Here is a 13142-nt window from a genome sequence, read left to right on the forward strand (position 1 = left end):
CACACTGAAAACATCCCAAACGTCCATCAATTGGTGAATAGATCATCCAATTGTCACACATCCACAGAAAGATCAAAAGGAACAAACTACCGGCATACGCAATGCAATGCATGGGACTATCCAAAGCATTAAGTGGAAGACCAGAAACAGAATACTGCATACTGTCTGATTCATTTAACATACAATTCTTGAGAAGTCCAAACTAAAATGAGAGAAGGAAGGTTGGTGGTTGCCCGCGGCTGGAGGTGACTGAGGAGAATGACTGCAAAGGCACACGACGGAACTTTGTGGGACACTGGAAGTGTTCTATACTTTGATATCGGCGGTGGTGACACAGATGTTTCAATTTGTGAGGACTCATCAAACTGGACACTTAAAATGGGTATAGAATATGCATTAGGCCTCAACGAAACCAAGAAATAAACAGGACAGATGTTTTACATATAAAAAAGTAAAATATCTGAAAGCAACAACCGAAGGGGTACATTTTCAACAGGTAAGACGTGGTGAAGAGAGAGGATGAGTGTACTAGATGATGGGTCAGATAAAAATATCTGGAATAAAATGTATAGGGACAAAAGGATGGAAAACATAGCATGGGCAGGAAAGGATATGTTGGATGCAGAGGCCTAACACATTCTAATTGGAGTTCCATGAAGAGATGGCAAAGAGAAAAGTGCCTAGGTGATATTTGAACGGAGAGGGATCCGGGCGTTTCCAAAGCTGTCCGATAACATGTCGCCTCCGACTCAAGAAACACTGAGAATCCCAAGCAGGATAATTCTGAAGTAAATATCTCTTAAACCTACATAGCCAAACTTCTGAAAGGCAAACAAAGGGAACATCATGAAAGCCACTATAGTCTTGAAAACAGGATGATGAGACTGACAGTTGACTTTCAACATAAACAAGGAAGCCAGAAGTCTGTAGAACAGTATCTTCAAAGTGCCAAAAGAATTTAACAACCAACTAAGAGCTCAATAACCAGGGAAAATGTCCTTTAAGATGAAGGTGAAATAAAAGCATTTTTCAGACAAAAAAGTGAATGTTTCATACTCTTACCATTCAATCCAGCAGTCATGCTCCTTGGTATTTACTTAAATGAGTTGAAAATTTTTGTCCGCACAAAAACCTGAACACAAATGTTTATAGCAGCTTTATTCATAATTGCCCAAACTTGGAAGCAATTGTACAGCATGGTGACTATAGTTAATAATAATGTATTGTATACCTGAAATTTGCTGAAAGAGTAGACCCCAACTGTATTCATCACACACACACACACACACACGCACTCACACACACATGCACACATGCACACTCACGAGTAAGTATGTGAGATGTCGGAGATGTTAATTAGCTTGATCATGGTAGTCATTTCACCGTAAATACGTATATCAAAACATCACGTTATAGCACCTAAATATGTACAATTTTTATTTGTCGATCATACCTCAATATAACTGAGACAAAAGAATGATCTGCAATATGTGAATAGATAAACCGTGGTACGTGCATACAATGTAATATTATTCAGCAATAAAGAGAAATGAGCTATCGAACCACAGAGACATTTAGAAACCTGAAAGTGCATTGCTACATGAAAAACAGCCAATCTGAAAAGGTTAACTACTGTGTTTATTCCAACGATGTGATATTCTGGAAAAGGCAAGACTATGGAGACGGTAAAAAGATCAGTGGTTGCCAGGATTTGGGAGCACTGAAGGAAGGAAGACTAGGTGGCACAAAAGAGAGTTTCGGGACAGTGGTGAAAGTATTCTCTATGTTACAGTAATGATGGACACATGTCATTATACATTTTTCAAAAGTACAACACAAAGAGTGGACTCGAATGCAAACTATGGACTTTACTTAATAATGATGTATCAATATTGGTTTTTAATTGTAACGGATGGCCCACAATAAATCAAAATGTAAATGGTAGGGGAAATCAAGAGCAGCATGCAGGTGGCGCGGTGAAGGAGTATGTGGAAACTCTCTTATTTTTCGATCAGTTTTACAATAAGCATAAAACTGCTCTAAAAAACCTGTTAATTTTATTTAGATAGAAATATGTTTCACAAGCACATCCACACTAAACGAAATACTTAAGTGTGCTCGTTAAGAGAAAGAGTATGAACCCTGATGGATCTCAAAGATATGTGAGTAATGAACAGTGACCTATCAGATAAATACATGGATATCTTTAAATGATCTGGTTTTAGAAAATGATACTGAAAAATAATGTTTTGAAGTTAAATCCACATGGTTTTCTTTGTGTGTGTATCTATGAGTGATTAGAAAATGTGGCAGCAATAATATTAAAGTATGTTATATATTATATTAATAAGTAAGGATATTATAACAAGTAAGCAGAAGGTACTGTTGACTAAATGTTCTAAGGTAGTTGCATTTTCTGTGATGAGATGAAAGGACCAATTTACGTCAGACTTTAAGAAGTTAAGAGTGCATGTTGTAGTCTCCAAAAAACCATTAAAAGAATAACGAAAGAGTGAATACCTATCAAGTGATAGAGGTAGAAAATAGAAAAAAAAATTAAATTAATGTCAAAGAAGTCAAAAGAGATAAATGAGTATAGAGAACCGGGAGAAATAGAAGACTTTAAGATGGTAGCTACGAACCCCAATACATCAATAATCACTTTAAAGGTAAATACTGCAATGAAAGACCAAAATTAACAGGCTGGATAAAAAAGTAGGATGTGGAAGAGGAGGAGAGTGGGAGATGGGGAAGAGGAGGAAGCACAGGAGGAAGGGGAGGGCAGGAGGAGGGTGAGGAGGAAGAAGAGGAAGAAGGAAAAGATGACAGAAACCTCCAATATTCTGCTTATAAAGACACACCTCAAATAGCAATATACAGAAAAGTCAAAAGTTACAAAGTAGAAAAACTTATATCTCAAACATATTCATCAAAATAAACTGGCGTACCTTGTTTATTTCAGAAAGTTAGGCCTTTTAGGCAAAAACAAACAAAACAAACAAACAAATAAAAAACCAGCATTGCTATAAGAGGGATGCTTAATAATCACAACAGGCCCAACTCACCAGGCAAATAAAAGAGTGATTAGTCTATTTGTACTGATTACATGGTCTGAAAATATAATGTAAACCTTGGCAGAGCTGCAAGGACATATACATGAATCTATAATCATAGCGGGAGATTTAAAAACACTTCCCTAAGGAATCGATGGGACATACAGATACAAATATTGCAAAGATACAAAAGATCTGATAAATACAATGAACAAACTTGGCAATATATATTTATACGTTTGTATCAGTGCACAACTACAGGATACACAGCCTTTTCAACTGCTATTGATATTTACCAAAAGACACCACATGTTGACCATAAAGCAAGTCTCAGAAGTTTGAGACAATGAAATAGTAGCATATTCCCTGACCGCAATGCTATTAAGCTTTAAATTAATAACCAGTAATAACTAGAGAATCACCTATGTTTTTAAATTAAGAAATATCCTTCCAAATAACCCAAAAAAGAAATCATCAACGAAATTGCAAAATATTTTTTCCTTTTAAAATTATTTTTTATTTTTTAATTATGGTTGATATCCAATACTATTTTATATCAGTTTCAGGTGTACAGCACAGTGATGAGACATTTATATAATTTGCAAAGTAATCCCCCCAAAGAGTCTAGTACCCACCTGGCACCTTGCATAGTTATTACAGTATCATCGACTATATTCCCTATGCTGTACTTTACATCCCCGTGTAAATAATAATGAAGATTTGTGAAATACAGCTTAAAAATGTATAGTGTAAAAAAAAGAAAGGCAAAATATTCAATGACACGTGCATCTATCACAATAATTTTATAGAACAGGATATTAAACTCAAAGAAAGCAGAAAATAGAATGAAAATGAGAGAATAAATCAGTTAAAGATGAAGCAAACTATCCAAGGTTGGTTCTTTGTAAAGACAATGTAACTGATAATAACCTTCAGTGGGTCTGAACAACAAAAAAAGAGAAGTTATCTAAAAACCATTGCCCAGAATGAATGAGGAGACATAACTATAGAAAATAAAAGATTAAAAGATAACTAGTCAAAATCTTGAACCACCTTATGCAAATAAATTTGAAGATTTAGATATAATGTACAAATTTAAAGAAAAAAAACAACAAAATGATAGCGAAAGAAGCTAAAAATCAGAATTGTCCTATAAATAACAGATGAACAGAATCTGAAGAAAACAACAACAAAAACAATGTCCATATTCTGATGACCCCACCAATTAATTTTACAAAACTTTAAGGAAGAAAGAATGGCAATCTTACATACCTGCCAGAATATATAAAAAAGAAAACACTTCCCATCTCATTCTAGGAGACCTAAACACTGTGAGAACATTCTAAGAAATGAAATGTACTGGCCAATCTTTCATAGAAGCATTGAAGGAAAAATCATGAATAAAACACTAGCAAAACAAATCCAGTTATATATTTTTAAAAGATAACGTTTTATAAGAAGCAAGTCAAGACTAGCCTAGAAATGAAGTGGCTCAGCACTTGGAAAAATCAATGTATCTTACAGAATTAACCTGTTAAGGAGAACAAAATTATATTCCCTATGAATGCAGAAAAAGTATTTCATGAATATTTGATTTATAAAAATAAATGTCCAAGGATGTGGAGAAGAGGGAACCCTTGTGGGAATGTAAACTGGTGCAGCCACCATGGAAAACAGTATGGTGGTTCCTCAAAAAAATTAAAAATAGAACTACCATTTGACCCAGCAATTTCATTTCTGAGATACATCCAAAAGAAATGAAGTCACTATCTCAAAGAGATATCTGCACTCTCATGTTTATTTCGGCATTATGCACAATAACCAAGACTGGAAACAACCTAAGTGTCTATCAACAAATAAATTAATTTAAAAATTGTGATGTGTGTGTGTATGTGTGTGTATGTGTGTGTGTGTATTATTCAGTCATAAAAATTAAGGAAATCCTGGCATTTGTGACAACATGGATGGACCTAAAGGGCATTATGCTAAGAGAAATAAGTCAGACAGAGAAAGACAAATACTGTATGATTTCAATTATATGTGGGATCTAAAACGAAGCCAAACTCACAGAAACAGCAAGCAGAATGGTGCTTACCAAGGGCTGGATGGTGGGGGAAATGGGGGAGATGTTGGTCAAAGGGCACAGACTTCCAATTATATGATGAAAAACGTTTTGGGGCTCTAATATACAGCATGGTGACTATAGTTGATAATACAGTTATTTATACTACAAAGTTGCTAAAACAAACAAACAAAATATTAGTTCTTAACTATTCTCAGCACATGAAAATTTGCAATTATGTGACGTGATACAGGTGTCAAGTAACATTATTTTGATAATAATTTTGCAATACATAAATGTATTAAATCATCATGTTGTACACCTTAAACTATATAATGTTATATGTCAATTATTTACCAATAAAGCTGGAAAAATTAAAAATGAAAATAAACATCTACTTATGGTAAAACCTTTTAGCAAACTAAGAATGAAGGGGAACTCTCTTTATCCAATCAGAATACCTTCGTAACATTGAACATGCTGCCTACTTCTTCCTCAAAATCTTCAGGATTTCGTGAAACCACCATCCTCTGGTTTTCTTTCATATTGCACGGATCCTATTTGTTGACTCATTTTTTAGCTCCTCTTCCTCTTAACTCCAATATAGTTTGACATGTTCTAGATTGTGGCTTTGCATTCTCTTTTCTTCCTTGTACTTTTCTTTCTCTTAGAAAAATCTTTTAATCAATTTTTATTCATTAAATATGTACAGCTTTTTGCAACTATAACATGCTTTTAAAATAAAATAAAATTTTTCCTTTTCTGACTATAAAGAACACCTACACCTGCCAGCCTCTGTATGCTTCAGGCCTGAGAATCCAGAAATGCATATACACATACATGATCATTTCACTTATGACAAGGTTTCATTACATTGCAGTGGGGGAAAGATGGGCTTTCTAATTGTGCTTTGTCTATTCGATATTGCTATGGAAAAAAGCAAATCTTTATTCCTTCTACATAATGAACAAAACAATCAATTCCAGAAGTATTTCAGATCTAAACATGAAATATAAAATAATAAAGGTTTTAGAGGAAAACAGAAGATAATCTCCTTTTGACTTATTAAATTAAAATTTTTTCTATTCCATTTATTCATTTATTTTGAAATGTTTAACATAATTTAACATTAGAAAAGTTATAAGAACACCACAAAGAATTCCTGTATACATGTCTTCCAGGTTCCCCAAATATTAATATTACATCATTTTCTATGTCTCTATCTCTCTAACTCTCTATATATCTATCCATATATTTTTTCTGAAGCCATTTTTTAAAGGTTGTCCATGGTTTATTGAAAATATTACAGAACAGCAGAAAGATTCTAATGGCTTCAAGTGGTGTTTTGAAATTCATCCCAACTGTAGGCTGAGTGACCTGAAGTTTGACAGACTGCCAAAGTTCAAGAGCTTCAGCATTTTCTTAGTATCAAGATTAACTTCAGTAATCTCCTGATCCAGGGCTGAGATCACAGGAACATAATTATCTCTCCTTTTTCTCCTTTTCCTGCAGCTTGAGGGAGATACCTTTCATGGGACTCTGTGAATCTGCTACATTATGTGTGTGACATAGCCCTCTGCCTTGTTGTGGAGCTGCGTGCTGGGGATAATGGCGATTAGCTTGTTGGTGTGGAATTTGTTGGCCAGGTGCACGTAGTGCTTCTCCATGAGGACTTGGGCCACCTTCTTCACAGTGGTGATGTGAACTACAATATATCTTAGCTGGTCCCTGGTGAAAGATTCTGAAGCCTTTGAGAGTTGTAGGCATGATGTCTTTCTATCTCTAAATACTTTATTGTGTATTTCTTTAAAAACTAGAAAATTCTCTTCTGTAATCACAGTTCAATTATCAAAATCAGACAACTAATACTGATATAATATCATCTAATCTATAGAGCATGTACTTATGAATTCAACTGAATCAATTTTTTATGGACTTCTGGATTTTTAGTCTTAGTTGGAAAGCCTTATTAAAGGTTAAAGAGGAATTTACTCATGTTCTTCTGTTATTTATATGATTTCATTTTTACATGTAGACCCCTCTTCCATTTGGAATTTGTTCTGGTGTAATCTTTAAGTATGAATCTAATTTTCTTTTTCTAAATGGCAAAATCAGTCTTCACAGTACAATTTATTAAACAGTTGATCTATTAGTCAAGTCATTTGAAATGCCAACTTCATCACATACTAATGAAATTGGAAATTTCTGGATTTTTTCTTCTATTCCACTGGTTTGTCTATTTATGTATCAATTTTAATAATAGTGGCTTTATACTGTGTTTTAAGGTCTTAAAGGGCCAATCTCTCTGTAGCTTTTTCTTTTTTATTGTTTTCTTATTTGTTTGTCTTCCAATGTGAAATTTACTATCAAAATTTCTGGCTCCAAAATGCTGATTGACACTTTTTTATTGAGACAGTGAAATTTATGAATTAATTTAAGGAAAACTTCTCATTTCATGATGTTGAATAATCCTATCCAAAAACAAATGAAATCTTTCCATTTGTTCAAGTTTACTTTGTGTCTTTTATAAGCATTAAATATTTTTCAATAGATTTAAAATATATTACTACATATTATCATTTTTTCTATTTTAAAAAGATTCGTTCTATATCATTACTATCTCTAATTTGTGTTTGTTTATATAAAAGCTATTAAGATCTATATGGTATTCACTATCCTGTTTACTGTATTGAATTGTTTTTTGTTTGAGTGTAAGAACATATCATCTGCAAATAGAACTCTGAGTTCTTATGTCTCTAATTGATTTCTCTAATTGAATTGTTTAATCCAAGACAGTGACAAATATTGGTGGAGACAGTGTGCTCCCTTGCCTTTGTCCTGATCTCTTAATGTTTTAATGTGAAATGCATTTGGAGTTTCACCATTAAGAAAGACGATGGATTTACCATGAAGATTGTGTATATGTGTAACATACAATATTCATAGATGTTTTCGGTCTGTACTATTATTTTTGGTACTATCTTATCAAATTTAAGTATCAATGTTTTAGTTGCTTCAGAAAAACAGTTAAAAATTTTCCCTTTATTTTCAATGCTCTGGAACACTTAAGGGAGCACTGGACTATCTGGACTTTGAATTTTAGATGTCCGCTTTGAAAACATCTAGGCCTGATGTTTTTAGTGGGATAGCTATAACTTTATATATATTTTTTGTATTAAAATTGGTCTATTTTAATTTTTCTATCTCTACTGGGGTCAACTTTGATAAACATTATTTTCCAAAAATAATATACATTTTGCCTAAGGTTCAATTTCATTTGCATAGAACAACAAAAAATTATTTTATTATTTTTTTAAAGTACTGCTGTTTCAATGGTTATTATTTCTTGTTACGTTTGAGATTGTATATTTATAATGTCTATGCTTTTATTAATTTTGTTAGTCTATTGTCTATTTTGTTTTTTCCAAAGTCTATAATTTCAATTTTATTAACTAGATCTCACATTTATCTCTTCTAACTCATTTCTTTCTCCTTTTACTCCTTTTATCTTTACTATTTTCTTCTTCGTGCTTTCTTTTGTTTTATTTTGCTGCTCTAGGTTTTTGTGGTGGATATTTAATGAATTTTTTCATCTATTTTAATCGATGAAAATGTCTAAGATTATGAAAATTTCCTTTGTTGATTACTGTTTTTAAATGTATGCCATAGATATACTTTTATCATTTGTTTAGAAATCCTATAATTTTTGTTTGTATTTTCCATTTTACCACAGAGTTTTTTAATAGACTTAAAAAATTTGAGGTAGAGGGCCATGTGTGCTTTCTTATTTTGTTAATAATTTGTAGTTTTATTTTGTTAATAATTTGTTATCAGATAGTGTTGTTTGAAATACTTCCACTTTGAGGAATGAAATAATGTTTTATTTGTAACATAATGACAAAGATCTTAAAGCAGAGTCCAGACAGCCCAAAGGATTTTTTTAAAGTTTATGTATATGTGTATATGTAGGTTATAAAACATTAAAATTGATAATAATTTTAGTTTTTCTATTAACATAAACTTTCATTTATTAAAAGATACTATTCAGAGGATGAAAAGGCAAACCAAAAAAATGTATATATATTTGCAATACATGTTTGCAAAAATATTATTTTACTTAGGGAGTGTAAAGAACACTGAAAATCAATAAAAACAAGACAGACAAAACAATTTTAAAAAAAGGCAAAGTATGGAATGGGTACTTCACAAAACAAAATTCCAAATGACCAAAAATTATATGGCAAGGTACTTGATATCATTATGCATCAAGAAATTAAACCTATAATGACATACTTATAGCACATCCTATGGGCCAAATTGAATGGCTCAAAAGAAAAAAACAATGTCAAATTCTGATGAGAATGTGAGGAAACATGAACTGTAATACACAGCTGATGAGACTGTAAATTGATGTGACTGTTTTGGAAATCTCTTTGGTAGCAGATAATAAAGCTAAACATATGTAAAGTCCTATGACCTAGCAGTTCCACATCTAGGGTAAATACTTAGCGAAATACACATAAATGAGTATAATGATCACCAAAAATATGTACAAGATTGTTCACATAGCACAAGGCATATTATTCCAGATGAAAAACTATTCAAATGTTCACAATGCAGACAATAAATTATGTTGTATTCATATGATAAAATGCAATGTAGCAATACAATGATTAAATAACTACCAGATCCAAGAGCATGGTAAAACACAGGAAAATGATGACAAGTAAAAGAAGCTAAACACAAAAGACTCTACACCATATGCTTCCATTTATATAAATTTTAAATCAGACAAAACCAGACCATGCTGCTGGAAGTGACAACTGTGGTTACTTTTTTGAAGAGGAATCAAAATGACTGCAAAGTGTCACAAGAGGGCCCTGTGGGGAGCTATGTAATATACTATTATTTGACCTAAGTGAGGATTCTATAGGTATGTTCACTTTGTGAAATTTTCATAGAGCAGCACACTCATGATTTCTATGCTTTTTCATATGAGTAAGTGTACATGAAGAAAAACTGGGAGATTGAGGAGTATATACCGGAAAGTATAATGGGGCTATTCTGCTAAAATTTGATCTCCCAAAACAGGAAATTTCCTGACTCTGGCAAAATTTAAACGTGCCATTAAAAATAATAGTGGTTTCAAATCTGTATTGTTTTTGAAATTATTTTTCCTTAACTTTGGGAGAATTTTCCAGGAACTAATATCTTTTCAGTTAAAGAAAGCATTAACGAAAGATTCACTTTTTACTTCTTTTCTTTCCCTTTATTTTATCATAGTCTAATAAAATGAAATCCAATACTTTTTTTATTTGAATAGCATATATGGTATAAGTTCATTGTTGTAAAATAATTTTTGTAAAGTTATGACCCTTTCTTCTTTACCACCTTCTAGCCTATTGATTTATTTCATAAGAGAAAAGAAAGATGTTTGTATATAATAATTTTGAACCAATGTTAGAAATACCTGATTCTAAGTGTTGCAATTTGATATAATTTATTGTATCTGCCTTCATATTTTCTTGAAATTCTTGCCTTTTTAAAACGATTAAGATGTTTTAATAAATTTATGAAGTAGCTATCTTTTATTTTTTAATTTACATAACCTAACTTGGTTATATTTTATAAATATAGCTGTATGTTGTCAACCAAACCATGAGGTCAATATATACTGTGATTTACATTTTTTAAATTAATTAATTAATTTTGTTATGGTGACATTGGTTAATGAAATCAAATAAGTTTCAGCTGGACACTTTAACAATAAGGCAAATATATATTTACACTGTGTGCTCACCTCTCATAGTTAGATTTCTTTCTATCACCACACATTTGACCCCCTTTACCCCAACTACCTCCCCGCTCCCCCCTACTCCCTACATAAATTTTTTAAATCTTCAGCATTTATATGTTAAATTTAATTGCTTCTTTATTATCTAATGAAAATTCACTTTTGTGAATTCGCATTTGTTTTTCTCAACAGGCTCACATTTTTAACAGTTTCAATAATTGGTATATTTGAGATTTTAACAGCAAAAATTTTTTACACATGACTTACTTTTTCTATGATCAAATCGGTTTCTAACCATGGTTCTAGATCTCTGGGGGTGGGGACAGGCTTCTCTTCCCACTACCCCTCACTCCAGGGAAAGCCCTCTTCTCCTAAACCCTTTCCTCACTCCTCCCCTAGAAGAAAGACTGGGGTGATGGGCCAGATTCCTGAGCACTGTGAGCAGTACCACTGTGCACTGTGAGGTGACACCCATGCATGTGGGACATGTCCATGCTCTTCTCTCTCATGATACTAAGCAGGAAGCTGAGCCAGTACCTACCTGTGAAGGCTGGGAACTGCCACATTACTCTCTCTTGTTCTACTCACTGGGGATTTGGGGTCCTGCCATTCTTGCACGTTAGGAGTCAGCTGGTGGTAAGATGCAGAATTAGAGTCAAATGGATCTTGCTTCATTCTTGAGCCCATGCCTGTGCATCAACCCAACTCAACCAGAAGGCTCTACACTGAGGAGTACTGGGAACTGGCCAGGTGAATGATGTTCTGCATCCTGTGTATATGTCTCCTTTATGGAAAGCTCTGAGAGAAGGCAGAGTGGCAGTGTAGGGTAGGAGGAGGGCACTGTTGTGTTCTCTGAACAAATAGTGGTCCTATACTATCAGATTCTCAGTAGGAACCTCACGTTCTACTGCAGACGGTAAACACACCCACCCAAATGTCATATCCACATTGAAATGCCGCATGTACCCATGCAAATAGACATGCCCTCAGGTATTGCCATGCTCTCAGGCAAAGGTCAGCACTTGGTTGGTGGACTCTATGTGAAAAGATAAGGTGCATTTTTGAGGTTCTTAGTTGTTTCAGCCATTTGCAATGTCATCCTTCCTTCTTGTTCTCCTTTCTGCTTCTTCTCCATTCATTCCTTAGGGGATTCTATCCCACTTGGCCTGTTGGGCATCTGCTCTCAATTTTGGGTTCATATCAGGATGTCACCAGTGCCCTTCTGCCTTCCTAAGACTCACGGTAATGCAAAAGCAGGTCCACTCACAATCTGAATGTGAGGACTGCTTGATAGGAGGACTGGTCAGGCCTCCTGAATTCTGGTTTTTAATCTGGGCTTACAATAAAAATATTGCCTCAGTTGGACAACACTTTATCTCTCAGTATTTTGACCTTGACATTTAGATTACCCAAACTGGCAAACAGGTCCCAGGCCAACTTCTTGGTTTCTGCTGTTTCTCAGTTGTCTCAATAGAACTGGAGCCTGTTCCCATAGGCTCCAGTCATACCCATATTCCTCTGCCATCCCAAAATAAGTCTACTACTGAGATCATGCTCATGCCACATGGTCCCATCAACCAAATTGAATCACAGTGAAAAATGGTCATACATGAATACATCTTTAATACATTTTCAGGAAAGAGGAATGAGAGTTACCATGGCCATGTTGAGATAGATGTGGTAAAATGGTTTCAGGATGGGAGACACTTTTATTTCAGTTCATCTGAATACTGAATATCTTGGCTAAAATACTCAGTAACAGACAATATTGTCAGCACTAGATCACAGGGAATTATGAAACAAATATAGCTTGAGAAAATTTTTTTAAATTGTGGTTTATTTAACACCAATCTTGGTGTTTAGGGGCCATAATTGACTATATTTATTGTGCCACAGAACTTTTTCATGGCTTCTGAACATAAGTTTCCTATTTAGTAAATTTATATTTATCTAACAGATTAAAAATGATAGCATGAATAATTTTGCTAAGAGAGAGGATTACATAATGTCCCAGAGTCTCAGAATGGGGGATAGATACTTCATCATGAAATATTTAAATAGTTCCCAAGAGAAACTTTTTAGCAATGACAAATGCAACAGTTTATGCTATTCATTACATGAAAGAGAAGGCCTTCATTACTCTTGTCTGTTCCTTATAGTGATTCCAATAGGAATTTTCTAAAAATATATTCTTGTAAAAATTGTTTGAACCAATAACTACATGATAAGGTTA

At 33.6% G+C, this 13142-nt stretch overlaps 1 pseudogene; it reads right to left on the reverse strand.

Moving 5' to 3' along the window:
* Nucleotides 1-4579: 4579 nt before the first annotated feature.
* Nucleotides 4580-11596, reverse strand: LOC112476972 (annotated as a pseudogene).
* Nucleotides 11597-13142: the final 1546 nt, after the last annotated feature.

The sequence above is a fragment of the Pteropus alecto genome, unplaced genomic scaffold (genome assembly GCF_000325575.1).
Source record: "Pteropus alecto unplaced genomic scaffold, ASM32557v1 scaffold2453, whole genome shotgun sequence".
Lineage (NCBI taxonomy): Eukaryota > Metazoa > Chordata > Mammalia > Chiroptera > Pteropodidae > Pteropus > Pteropus alecto.